The following is a 14,706-nucleotide window of genomic DNA, read 5'->3' as shown; positions in this document are numbered from 1 at the left end:
GGCAGTGCGAATTCTTCTCATATATATACAGTGCTTTAAGTTTGTGAACCCTGCAGTCGTGGTCAGATTTTTTCTATAAAATATTAAAATAACCTTATTAAATGTTTAGTCATACACCAATCTACAATGCTGACTTTGAAAATAATGGACTTGAACAAAAAGAATGATAAAATTTTCATTCATTCTTGAACAAAAGTTGTTGATTTAAGAAAAACTCAGATTTCATGAGTATGTGAACCTCTCACTTAATCGGACATTGCATCTTTTACAATGAGAACTTCATCCAAACACTTTCTTTCGTGACTTATCAGTCTTTCACATCTACTTTGTGGAATTTTTGCCGCGCTTCCTTGCAAAATGCAGCCAGTTGAGAGGTTGGATGGGCGTCTAGCATAAACTGTCCGCTTCAGGTCCCGCCACAGTATTTTGAAAGAATTTAAATCAAGATTTTGACTGGGCACATCCAGAACATGAATCTTGTTCTTCAGACATTCCTTGGTTGTATTGCTGGAATGCTTTGGATTATTGTCACGTTGCATGATCCATCTTCTACCAGGCGGTAACTTCACACAAAGAACGGTTTCAGGTTATGATCCAGGATTTCACAATATTCCTCTGAATTCATGATTCCCTGGATTATGTGGAGTTGTCCAGGTCCTGAGGACTTTTCACCAAAAATGACTGTTTAAATTGTGACCAAACAGTTCAATTTTGGACTCATCCGTCCACAGAAGGGACTTCCAAAAAGCTTCAGGTTTGCCCTGGTACTCTCTGGCAAAGTTGAGATGGGCAGCTTTGATCTTTTTTGTGAGCAGAGGCTCCTACCGAGCAAGCCTTCTATGAAAGCCTTGTCGATTGACTTTTCTTCTGATTGTTAAAACATGCACGTGTCCCAGATCCAGCAAAAGAGGTCTGCAAATCCCTCGATCTGATGTTCGAGTTGGCTTTTTACCTGAATTATCATTTTTCTTGTGGTTCTTTCTGATATTTTAGAAGGTCGTCCATTTCTAGGCAGGATTGTAGTAAAATTCAGTGTTCTCTAGTTGCAGATGATCTGCTTCACAGTGGAATGATGAAGCTCAAATTTTTTTTTTTTTAGATTACTTTATAGCTTTCCCCAGACAGATGTGCTGTCACTACCCACTTCCTGAGGTCCCCTGAGATTTCTCTTCCTCCCAGCATGACTGACCTGTATGGGTTCACCTGGGTAAGACTAAAGTGACGTGGTTTTGTCTCTGTTTCAGTGATGCACAATTTCTTTGCTAAATCTCTCATTTCATTGGTCCATTTCAGTGGTTAGTTTAGCTACCAATTTGTCTTACCTGGTCCTACTTGACTGCTTGTTTTAACCAATGCAGCTTGGTGTTCACTTTCTTTTGTACCTACATAAATTGACCAAAACTCTTTTTAATTAAGTTTTGACTACACAATTGATTAAAAAAAAAAGAACAATGCATTGAATTGATAAACCTATATTGAACAACAAAATCAGTTTGAATCAATTGGAAAGTCCAAATTGCTCAAGAGATTCCCAAACTTTATATATATATATATATACTCACACCCACACACACACCCACACCCACACACACACACCCACACCCACACCCACACCCACACACACACACCCACACCCACACCCACACCCACACCCACACACACACACACACACACACACACACACACACACACACACACACACACACACACACACACACACACACACACACACACACACACACACACACACACACACACACACAATGCAACTCCCTACATTGGCCAATTCTATAATAAACTGTTTTTCTCCCACCCTGTGCCAGCCCCGCCTCCTTAACGTCCGCTGACCTTTTTAAACTGCAGGCAATCAAAGAGGCGGCCTCAAAGAGAAACTGCACTGGACCTCATTAGAACCCAGACGCGTCACGCAGCTATTAAACAGCTCGGGCGGCGGTAAATATCGCGTGGGGTTCTTTCACATAAATTGAGACGCGTAACATGCTAATCGTGCAGCTGTGCACCCACACTGTCATTGTCAGTTGCAAGTGTGAAAGGGTCCAGCTGCACGCTAATATGAGAGACATGCATATTTGGACCACCTTGCTCATTCACATCAAAGAAGGGACTTTGCATTTACAAGATAGTGACAGATGATTTAAAATATAGGGGATTTAGGACACATCCCTGAGGGATCCCTTTGCAATTTAACAATATGAAACTAGAAAGGTTTCTTCTTTTGTCCCTTTGCATTTGTTATTCTCCATCCATCCATTTTTGTCTCAGTTTCAATTTAAAATTAATTTAAGATCGGTTCCAACTAAGCGATGCCGAATAGTACACCGCTGTTGTTTTTTATTCTTCTTAATGATGCTCCTGTGTCTATGTTCAGCAGTATTTTGGTCATGTGGGCCATTTGACCAATCAATGTTGCAACTCGTATGTATGTGAGTGAGGGCATGTGTAGTGTTAAGTGGACTGCTGTGTGTTTTGTGGATTATTCATTGAAACTATCTCGACATTGTATCATGCCCTGGAGAAACCGTCTCCCCTGCGTCGGTCAGGTGATCGATTCAGGAAAGGTTAACTCGGCATTAGCACAGCTGGCTCCATTTAATTCAATGAGCGTCATTACTCTTTGGACACACGCAAGTCTTGAAATGCTTTTGTGTGTACGAGATTTGTTTGAGGAACGAAGCCGGCTTTGCTTTCGTCGATGACTTTGCCCGAAAAGGCAAGAAAATGCTCAAATGAAGCCTCATTGTCAGTACTGTACGTGCGTACCCTACTTCAGATTTATTCTATGTCAAAATAAGAACCCAGTTATTTTATGAGATATCTGAGATAAGATGGCATCAGTAAACATGATTACAGTGAAATATGTCGAGGCGATTTGCAGGAACAACAACACTTTTTTCATTCAGGGCTCTATTTTCGTAGACAGTGCATCAGCTATGGAGCGCCAATGCTGGCAGACGGCTGGGCGGTCCACCTCAGCAGAAGGCGTGTCTTGAAGATGCGTCTTGCAGAGTGACAACTCGGTGGCAGAAAGTCGATGTCAAATCTATGCCGGCTCAACGATGTCTAACACCGACACAGGGCACACATCTGGTCTGATGTGACATGTTTCATTCATACAACATTATCATTGTATTGTGTTTTTTTTTTTTATCTTCTAAAGTTCCCTCTTCATGGCATAGACGTGCCCTCTTACTTTGAGATCCGCTGACCTACGCTTGTCTGAGTACCTGTTCCCGAATGATCTGGTCGAACCCACTTTATGCCTGTCACGAAAACAGAGCCTTCAGTCTCAAAGACGCTTGAAGTATCGGGTCTGCCAGTACCAGTTGAAGTTCTCTCCTTGTTTTTGATGTTGAAAGAAAAAAACAGTTTTTTTTGGTAAAGTTTATAGATTGATTTTTCTCCACCCGAAACACACAAAAGATGAATAACTTGCCTCATGATTATCACTGGCTGTGTATATAATCTTACTGATTGATGATTTCAATGCTGGTATCAGCTGAGTGATCTTATCGTGTTGACTTGAGAAATTGATTACTCTTCAAAACAACCACAGCTGGCAAGCGAACCGAAGCTAATGAAGTGCAAATGGCTTCTCAGGTCAATTGCTACTGAACATCGCAGTTTCAAAAGCATTCAAGAGCTATTGTAATATATCACGTTTCTTTTTAAATTATTGATTTCTTAAAAAAAACACACTACAAGAGGTAAAAAGTGGATGACTGAAATCCTATTTATTAATTAATTTTATGGTTAAAACGGAAGTTGAATGCCCCCAAGAAGTTGCACAATTTGAGTAGTTTTTATTTTATTTATATTGTAGTTAGTCTTACTATTTTGCTTTATGATACAATGGTTAACTTCTCTCTACACCTGTTGGATAATTAAGATTGTTAAAATGCAGTGGCAGGCCAATCATTTGGTATTTGGGCCTTCAGTAGGGATTTACTTTACCTGACGTAATCCACCTCTTTATTTTATTTTTTGAACCACTGCTATCACATCCCAAAAAACACACCAATCCTACATTTCCAATGGAGACGTATAGCGTACACAGCATAGCATGTCATTTGTACAGTGTAGCCTATTATAGTTAGTTCCAAATTTACACATAGAGTGGTACAGTTAGTACCCCTCTTAAACTTAAAAAGGCCTCAAAAGTAGTTCCTTATTAACAGCAGTTAACTTGTTTTACGTTTATCTGACAGCTAAAAATGCTAAAACATCATGTAAAACATTCTCCGCGTTAGCATGTCAGCCTTGCTTGTGGAGTGTTTTGTAGGTAGACTTTTTTTGGAATTTACTTAAAGAGCAGTACCTTAAGAAACATTTGAATACAAACCAACATGTTGGGGGAAAATATGCTTTAAATATTACACCGTCATTGTTAGTTGCTACAGCCAGCCACTTGCTAGCGCTAAGCCAAAAGGCAAATCGTTATACAAATCATTTCAATTGTCGGGAAAGTTCTTTCTTCTGATGATGGCATTAGACAACGAGCGCAAAAGTCAAAAGGAAACATGAAAGGACAATAATAATGAGCTATTGCTGCTGTTGAGTTGTTTCACATTTTATTGGGTACATATTGTGGGTCACTTGTTCAGCATATGACTGCTGATTGACTCCCTCATATGGACTCAGGATACTCCTCAGCTTCCTGACTTATTTTAGATCAAAGCTGCTTTCATTTGCACATCACAACGGTGACTCCCAACCAAAAGCCTCATGATTATTCTAATTGAACCGAGAGTCGCAAACACAACATCTCAATGTGAGGACATCTCACAATATCAGATTAGGAAGAGTTCCGTTTTAGTTCCCCAATTTAAATGAATTACAAGCAGGTATTTACGAAAGCGTATTGCATTCACTTGGGGAAAAAAAACAAATTTTTGGGGGAGCTTTGGTTTTTTTGAGTATTTTTCCCAGTTTAAAAAAAATAATAATTCTGTTTTTAAAAATATATATATTTTCCTCTGTTTTTCTGAATAAATTTTTTCTGAGTAATTTTGCCCTGTTTTATAAAATAATTATTTTTCTGTTTTTCGAAGTATTTTTTTTAAAAGGGATTTTCCCTCAGAGATTAGAGAAAAAAACACAATACAGTATACACATTCATTCCTTTATTGAGAGCCAGTAAGTAAACATGACCATCTTATTGCATATGGAGGTATGCGGGAAAGTGTCCGTTTCCGCAATTAGCGAGTCTGCAACAAGTCACTTGGAGTTCCTAATAAAATTACTCAGAAAAACAGAGCTGGTGTTCTGTTTTTCGGAATAATTTTTTTTCAGTTTTTTTGACTAATTTCCCCCCCTGTTTTTTCTGAATAATATACCCCCCTCCCCCCCAAACCCCCTCCCCCTGTTTTTAGGAGTAATTTTTCCACCTGTTTTTCAGGAAAAAAAAATCTGCCTGTTTTTCGGAATATTTTATTATTATTATTTATTATTATTTTTGGGACAGAAAAAGAATTCAGAAAAACAGAAATAAACAAAAAATACTCAAAAAAACCAAAGCTCCCCCAAAAATTTGTCGAGTAGTGAAGTGAATGCAATACGCTTCCGTAGGTATTCAACATGAGAGCAGTATGAAAAGAGTACCTCTTGAATGTTATTTTTTTTATGGAAAAGATTTGTACTTTATTTCTTTTAGTGATCAAAAACCAAATTTTGCAACATCAACGTTGTTGTTTTTTTTCTCAGAAATCTACTTTTGGCCGCCTTTGATGAGAGCAGTGTGGTTTCTGGCTTTTGGTTTTGGGGGGGGGGGGGGCTTCCATGCAAATCACAATTGCAGGGTGTAAAATCGTACACGACAACAACCACACGTACGGCTGCATTTTAGAAGTGAAACCTTTCAAATGGAACGTCTGTGAGGTTGTACAATTCGGAGCAAAACTATGCTTCTAGAGTGTAAAGTGGTGGTGCGGGATTATAGTGTTGCTTCAGCATATACCGAAAGAATTTGGACCGTTCCATACTGCCAACTTTGTGGGAACAGTTTGGAGCTGGCTCCTCCCTCTTCCAACATGACTGCGCATCACTGCTTGATGACAGTCTGGTGTGGATGAACTTGACTGGCCTGACCTCAACACACTCACCTTTGGGATGAATTAGAACAGAGACTGCGCTGAAGTCTTGATGCCATTCACGATCATTTTAACGTTCTGTTTGACTTTTGAAACCATCTTTCACATGTTGAACTCCAAATTGTTTAACTTTGGAGGTTTCACTGTGTAAAGAGAACGATGACATCATGCATTATCTGTCATGTTCAGACCAAATGGAATACAAAAAACATTTTGCACAAGCGATTTTAACCAATCATCAGCATTAAGCATTTCAATAAAGCCTTGCAGAGTTTATAGAAGCCCCTGCCATAATTATGCAACGCACTGCAGTATATCAATAAATGTCAACTGGGACTCACTGCCGGTTCCGCTGTGCTTCTTTTAGTAGCAACAGTTCCCTGTAAGGAGCTTCAGTCTCAACAGGAAGAAGGGGGTTATCTTTAGAAAGGAACTAAATAAAAAGTGTAGGCTGCAGAGCAGAGGAAGTCAAACGTCGAAGAAAAAGTAAAGGTAAATGCCTGCTTTACAACACGCACACACACAAACCTAAAGCAACGGTGGCAAGAGACTATTTGATCCAAATGATCTCATTACTCATTCGTTGCCATTAACGGCTATAGATGTCAAAAATTAATTGGAACTATTTCTATTAGTTTAACATTTTTTCCCACTTTTGTTAACAAGAGTATGAAAATCTAGAAAACATTTTTTATTGTACATTTAGAACAAATATAAAATCCGTGATTAATTGTGAGTTAACTTGTGAAGTCATGCAATTAATTATGATAAAAAAAATTAAGCCCCTTATTTTTAATAAACTTTTCTTTTCTTTTTTTAAAAAAGAAAGAAAAAAAAGAAAAGATTAAAAATGTTTTTAAAAAATTATTAAAATTGCTTTTTAAAAACGAAGAAAACATTATTAAAAATGAAGGGCGTCAGGCGATTAAATTTTTTTCATAATTAATATCATGACTTCACTAGTTAACTCACGATTAATCAACAATTTTATATCTGTTCTAAATGTACAAGATTTTTTTCCTAAGTTTTCATACTCTAGTTAACAAAAGTGGAAAAAATGTTAAACTAATAGAAATAGTTCAAATACATTTTTGACGTCTATAGCCGTCAATGGCAGTAAATGAGTTAATATATTACTACCAAAAATATATATATATTTTTTTAATGGGATCATTATTTTTTTTTAAATGTAACTTCAAAAATATATTTTTTATTGTATTATAGAAATACATATATGTTGTACCCGCGACCCTTGTGAGGACTAAGCGGTTAAGAAAATGGATGGATGGATGGATGGATATATGTTGTAAAATTCAAATTATGACCAAGCCTCCCACAACTATAATGCATAACATTTATTCGACTGTTGCATCATATTTGATCCTAAAGCTGACCGTCCTCAGAGGAACTGAAACGGCCTCCGATATGAAAACATATTGACATCTGCTCCACTCTTCCTTTGACAGATGTCTGCCTCCTCTGCTTGTTTACAGGTTAAAGCACGAGTGCATAACTAGGTCAAAAAAAAAGAAGATGCCTTCACTTGATTTGATTAACACCTGGCGTGTTTGCTACATATCTAAAGAGCACATCAGTATTTAGCTGCACATTTGAGAGTCGTCGTGAAAGAGCAGAGAAAGGCAGCGTCCAACCACCCACAGGCAAAGCTTACCACTCTTGCGTGTTCTGGCAAACATCAATGGTGCTATTTTGATGCTCGTAGACCAGAAGACACATTTCCCAACATATATTTGGAAGGCACAGTGTGCATAACCGCAAGGCCGCAAAAACCCCTAAGCTTGCGTGTTCTGGTTCTATTATGATGTGTTCATGCATCACGCTAAAAATAGGCTAAAGCAAACATTTAGAAAAACAACACGGCTGAACAAAATCCATCAATCCAATTTTCATTCGTTCATGACCATAGGGGTAAGAATTAGGATTTAGACTGACCCTATGACCCTAAATTATTAAACAATCTGTAACCACAAGTGTAATGGACAAATATTAAAAAAGTTTCTTTAAAATTGGCTGTTAAAGTGAATGAAGTTTCTTATGAATTGATGACTGTACCTTTGAAAACATTACTTGTGCGTCCAATACAGTATTTGTGAATTTAGCATCCCGGAACAGAATTTGCTCAACTTTTGAGGTTTTCCTCTACATTTTCACGATTGAGTGATTAGTCAAGTACACGTTGCAGGTTTATTTAACCACACTTTTATTCTCAGGCCTGTTTTTAAAAGCACCGTCATGTCAAGACTTGTGTACTCACTTCACCTCAGAATGCTCTCATTAAGGCCATTAAACCTCCCACCTAACTAGTGTTCATTGCCTCAACAAAAACTAAACAAAAAATAATTCCGTCAACACACATTTTTCACGGGACTAAAACTAGACTGGACTAAAATCCTCATTAATAAACAATAATTGGGACTAAACCAGCCTGCATTTCCGTCGACGAATGAAAACAAGACGAAAATGTACTTCACAAAAATAAAAACTAGACTAAAATCGATGGACATTTTGCTTCATGAAGAAAAGCGAGACGAAAATGATATGATTTTGTAAAATCTTGTCTCTGCTAATCTGTCACTGTGACACTGTCATGTCTCATTTCTCATTTCCAACACAAGCTAAATCCAATCAACAGGATTGTTATCAGGCTTATGCAGAGCTTGCTGATGAGCTGATCATATATCAGCTGTGTTGGAGAAGGGCAACATGCAAAACCTGCAGGACTCCGGCCCTCCATGCCCACCTCCGATGTAACATTAATCCAACAGCTATAACGTTCCAACAATAATGTTAATCCGACCACTAACTAATGCTAGCTAATTTACTAGCTTGTAGCATGGAGCCATAGTAGCCACTTGTTGATATACTGTAATTGTGCGTCAAGTTAATTTTCATCAAAAAGATGAGAGAAAATTTGATGTGAAATAGTTTTAGATCTGATATGTACGGAAAAGGATTAGGGCCAGTGACGAGAGAGAAAAAGTTTGGCAGGATTCTGACTTTATTCTTAGAATACTCACTTTAAAGTCAGAATTCTGAGAATAAAGTGAGAATCCTGCCAAACTTTCTCTTTGCTGGCCCTAATCCTTTTCCGTGAACTTCCGTTCAACATTATCTACTGACAAAAAAATATGCAGGGGTAAAATGATTGTCCTGACTAAAACTAGATGAATAAAATGCTGTTTTCTTGGACTAAAATAAACACTAAAATGCTAGATTTATAGATGTGCACTAAATAAAAAACGAGATGAGGTTGACTAACTATGTTAAAAACTAACAAGCGTGGTTGAAACTGGACTAAAATTGAGACTAAATTAAAAAATGGCTGATAAAATTAAAACTACACCTAGCAAACTGGATCTTTCCACCGCCGTTATAGTTTTCGATAAAAGCTCAATACTGCACTCTGCACTGCTCTCTTTATTGCTCTTTCACGTTCAGGACACACTATAAAGCTGATTTTATTCAGTTTCAAGGTTGGATTAGAATTTTCCCTATAGTGGAGTTGTGCTGCAAATTGCTACAAACAGCAGCATCCCTGCAAATGCTATTCTCAACTAACACTACAGTACAGACAGCACAGTATATCGCGCCAGTTGGAATATAACACTGGTATAAACTGATCTTATCAGTGATCTGAACGCATCGCGGGTGTAGCAGGTGTTGCTGCCCTAAGGTGTCCCTCTGCATTGACACCCCCGCTGTGTGTGGCTGCACACCAGCTGCGCCTCCTTGTTTATCGTGAAATGGTGGACTTCAATCTTCCACTTCTTTGTGGGTCGTTGTCATTCAAATGCTGAATTGGAAAAAAAAACATCTTTCCTGTGCTTGATGTGTTTTCACATTGCCTGTAAGGAAGATTGCATGTGCATTCTAGTGCACATTTGCGTGTAGCCGGCAGTGGCGAGAGATCCCGAACTAGCTAACCACTTTTGTTGTTTGTGCGGAACCCGATTGCGTGTAAAGCCCGGCCACAGCATGAGGTGCCGTCTGCGTCCCGGCGCCAGTGGCGTAGCGTGGGTTGTCAACGAATAGTTGTGCCCTCTAACATGTGGAGCTAAAGGGCATCTTTGCGGCTATCCTTTCCCAAAAGTGAGGGCATCATGTTAAATAGATTTTGATTTCCAAAAAAAAAGGCCTCAAGATACTTAAATGATACTCAAAGTTTACTTCCGCGATTGCCTTCTTCTTTTCTTTTTAAATCGGTGTGATTAGAACCCCCACCATGGCCATGTCACCAATTTGGGAGCACAGAGCAATACTACTGAGCTAAAATTCTCATCTTATTTGAACACTCATGCGTAAAAAGCTAGCCTACATCTTTCTTTTAAAACAAAAAAGCTATTTGTTTAATATGCAGTATAACAATAATAACACCTAACCCAAAAGGAATATCATTTTCCAGCTTGCAGAACCTTACATTTAGCAGTTAAGCCTTAAAATGAATGCGGGTTTGCATTGGCCATGAAGTCAATTGGATTTGCAGGGAGCGGATTACCAGCCTCCGCTTCCTCATATGATTCATCTTTTTTTTATTTTTCCGGTGATGTCGCACATTCCATTTGAGTCATCTTAAGAAGGACTCGACATTTCCTCTCCTTTTCAAGGTGTCTCTCTTACAAAACGGGATATCTTTTTAGCTGGTGAAAGTCTCTTGCACGTTCTACCGTGAAAGTATTGATTTGTGATCATTCTCACACTTTGAAATGCAAGTGTTTCATCACGGTGACTTCATTACCAAAAGCTGCTCACACTCTCCATTCCTGTGAAAGAACGTATACCCTTTAATATTTGACTTCCTGTAGAGTGATGTAACATCCTCAACTTTCTTGGATGCCTCTCATATAGAGCACATTTGGCCTCACTGTCAATACAAAGCCTCAATTATCTAAACTAAATATGATTCTTGCTTTAACTAAATGGACTAACTCTAACTTTAAACAATATTACTAATATAACAATACGCTGGTGCTTTGAAACACAAGTTTATTTTTTTACGTGTCAAATCTTTTCCCATTTAACTCATTCACTGCCATTGACGGCTATAGACGTCAAAAAATCATTTAAACAATTTCTATTAGTTAAACATTTTTTTCCACTTTTGTTAACAAGAGTGTGAAAACCTATACATTTTTTATTGTACATTTAGAACAGATATAAAATTTGTGATTAATCGTGAGTTAACTAGTGAAGTCAAGCGTTTAACATTTTAATCTCCTGACACCCCTAATTTTTTATCATCTTTTTTTTTTATCGCGTCAGGTGAATAATTTTTTTTCATTTTTAATCACATGAATTCAATAATTAACTCACGATTAATCACAATTTTTTTTATCTGTTTGTGTATTTTTTTAGGTTTTCATACTCTTATTAACAAAAGGGGAAAAAGTGGAAAACTAATAGAAATAGTTCAAATGATTTTTTGACGTCTATAGCCGTGAATGGCAGTGAATGAGTTAAAAGAATGGAAATGCCATTAATCAGCTCTAGCTTCCCAAAAAACAGCATAAACATTTGTAATGTTTTTTTTTTAAATTATTATTAATTTAAAAAAAAATCCACATTGTTTGTTTCAATTCAATGGACAATGTGCTGCTCCTTCTGCTGTGTCCGCCGTTAGCCACTAAGGGGCAGTATAATAACCTTGCTTTGCAAGCTGAATTCTTCTGTATTTGTAAATTCACAAGCTCCCGAGAATCCATCTTCTTCCATCTGATTTTCACCGATGGGAGCCACTGGTGGTTTGGACCAATCACAAAGCAATATTGGGTTTGCGGGTGCGATATGTGGTTGTTACGAAACCAGGAAACACCGACGCCGTAGGAAACAAACAAACCTAACATGAACGAATGGATGCTGCAATTAATTCTGTTCCCGCAAAATTACTCACCGATTCCTTGTTGAATGAAGAAGAGCAAGAGGTGCTTTGTGCGTTTTTAACTGGTAAAAATGTTTATGCCTTTTTTTTCCCTCCAACCTACGAGACAACCACGACAACATTTTCATCCATTGCCGTGATTGGTCAAAACAAAAGTTAGGTCGACGTGCACAAGATGCCGCATTGTCCAATCTGCCCGAAGTATTGCGTAGAATTTCCCGTTTTTCTCAAGCAAATCACAGATTAATATTGTGGAGAACTCCCTTGAGTGAATCACAATTATCAATCTGGCTATTGCCAGGTTAATGTTCAATACCTGTCAGCATTTGAAGACCAGCTCAATATCATTTTTAATCGTTATGACTCTCACTTAAATAGCAAAAAACAATCTCAAAAAGTTTGAAAAATCACTACGAATGGTATCAAAAGAGAGTTCTTGCCCATTTTGAAAGTCTTTTCCTGAAAAATCGGCCTGCTGTCTATTGATTTCAACCACGCGGTGTTATCGCTATGACTGCTAATCATATTGAGCGCACCCTGCTCCCCACTGGTCCCCTGACATCCAGGTTTAGAATTTCCTCTCGCCCCCCCGCCAGCTCTTTACAAGACCGACATCCACCCCCCTACACCTCCACCATTGACATCCTGAGGCCAAGAAAGGTCAGATGGTTTAACATATTAGCGCTATCGATCACTTAATGGTTTTCAGTAGGGGAGGCTGGCGGGGAGGGTGGGGAGGGGGGGTTAGTCAATAACACTCCAACTTGTCTTTCCTGTGGCTCTTGTACGGGGCACTTGAACGATACCGACGGCGGAGCTCACCTGTCACTATTTGGGATCCACGTCATATGTTGCGTCCCCCTGAGGACACAAAGTATCGGCCCGCCAGAGCGTGAAATTAAGTTTGGAGACAAATGGAAGCCAGTGATGTGATAAAGTGAAGCAAACATCAGCGAGTTAACAAGGCAAACAGTCTAATTAGTTCGAGGCCTCCCGTTCTTGTTTTTTTTCTTCTCTCGCGCTTTGCTGACCATTACGTAGGCAGTGATAGGTTCAAGCGGATGGGCAGCGATCTCATGACTGTGGTGTTTGCGCTCCATTTTAGTCCTCCGAAGTGCACTAAAGTGATGCTGAGCGATCCGGGACCGGCAGGAATTTGACCTGAGATAAACCCCAAGCCTAAAAAAAGAGGTTCATTCATAGGTATGATGTAAAAATCGATTTTGTGGTTTCGAAGTAATTTGAAGCGAGTTAGAATGTTCCACCAAGTTCCACCAAGCATTTGCTATCATCACTAGTATTCTAAACCATAAAAAAAGAAGAAAGAACAAATGACCACGAAGTTGAGGATGTGTAAAGAACGTTACATTTACGAACATTTTAATATACTCGCATATCTAACATGTAATCTTGTCATGTGTTTTTAAAAAAGGAAACTAACTCGAGATGCATGACTCGAGTTATGAGTTTTGAGATACGAGCTGGAGTTTGGCCGAATTTTGCCTTGACTTGCAAGTGCGGACATTAGATACCAGCACAGTTTAGTAGCCGTGAACTGACTTCACAAAAAAGGCTTCGAACTGTTTCATGGCACTCGCAGTATGTTGCCAAGCTAAACATGAAAAATAATTTGACTTTGTGTATTTAAAACTGTCAAAAACAAACACAGGCCCCACGATCTTAACGCTAATTTTGCATTTATGGTGGACCCCTGCTATTCACGGGGGATACGGACCTAGCTAGCCTGCTGATAGCGAAAATCAGTTTTTAATTGACATCTATTATTAAATGCATTGTAATAAAAACAAAAATGAATAATCACATTTATTAAACCAACATGTTGAATATTTAAGGATAAACCACCAATAAACGCATTCTATGAAAAAAAAAATATTGAAAAATATTTTTTTTAATCTGCAAATAGATGAATCTATGGGTGTTTAACTGTGAGTCCATTATATTGCAGTGCTTTGACTATTTAAGCAACGGACTGAACACAAATGGTTCCGCAACAAATATATAACATTCCTCTCAGTCATATCCTCTGCTTAGAACAAATAATAATAGTGCCGTACTGATGAGCTCAAAGAGGAGTTGAGACGCGTTCAACTTTAGTGGGATTTATAATAGCGCAGCAATGAACTAGTCGCTAGTCTTAAACTGCCCCCTTGTGGCCACATCAGAAGGCACAGCATACAGTTCATGCTAAATGCAGTCTAATCAATTGTATTTAATTCGTTTTTATAAAGTATATATGTAAAATGGAGTGCTATTTTTATACGTTACAACCATTTTGTTGTTCTTGGGAGGAATGCTGCAACATTTCTATTGGAAAAGATGATTTGCACTGTAGTATTTGTGAGGAGGATGAGCGTGGCCTAGCGAGTGGCTTTAGGAGTATGGTGTTATTTTAACGGAAACATAAAACTCCAACAATATTATCATTTCCTACTATGATAAAGGAATGGCATTTTTCTTCTTCATAAAATATGATTAAAAGTGCAATAGTGCCATGACAGAGATACAGTTATGTTTTAATATTGGATTAGCGAGGACACGAGAAGGAAAGTTATGGGAATTCCATTTTCCGTCTCCCTAAAGAGCCTCGGATGCGTGAATTAGAAAGAAGGGCATTCAAGCAAAACAAGCAGTCACCCAGGAGCCAGGAATGTGGAAGAACCCTCCAGGGCTCGCCAGCTCGCT

This window comes from Leptonotus elevatus, chromosome 12, assembly GCF_054856555.1.
Source record: "Leptonotus elevatus isolate MCC_2025b chromosome 12, RoL_Lele_1.0, whole genome shotgun sequence".
Lineage (NCBI taxonomy): Eukaryota > Metazoa > Chordata > Actinopteri > Syngnathiformes > Syngnathidae > Leptonotus > Leptonotus elevatus.
Note: the sequence above shows the minus strand (reverse complement) of the source record.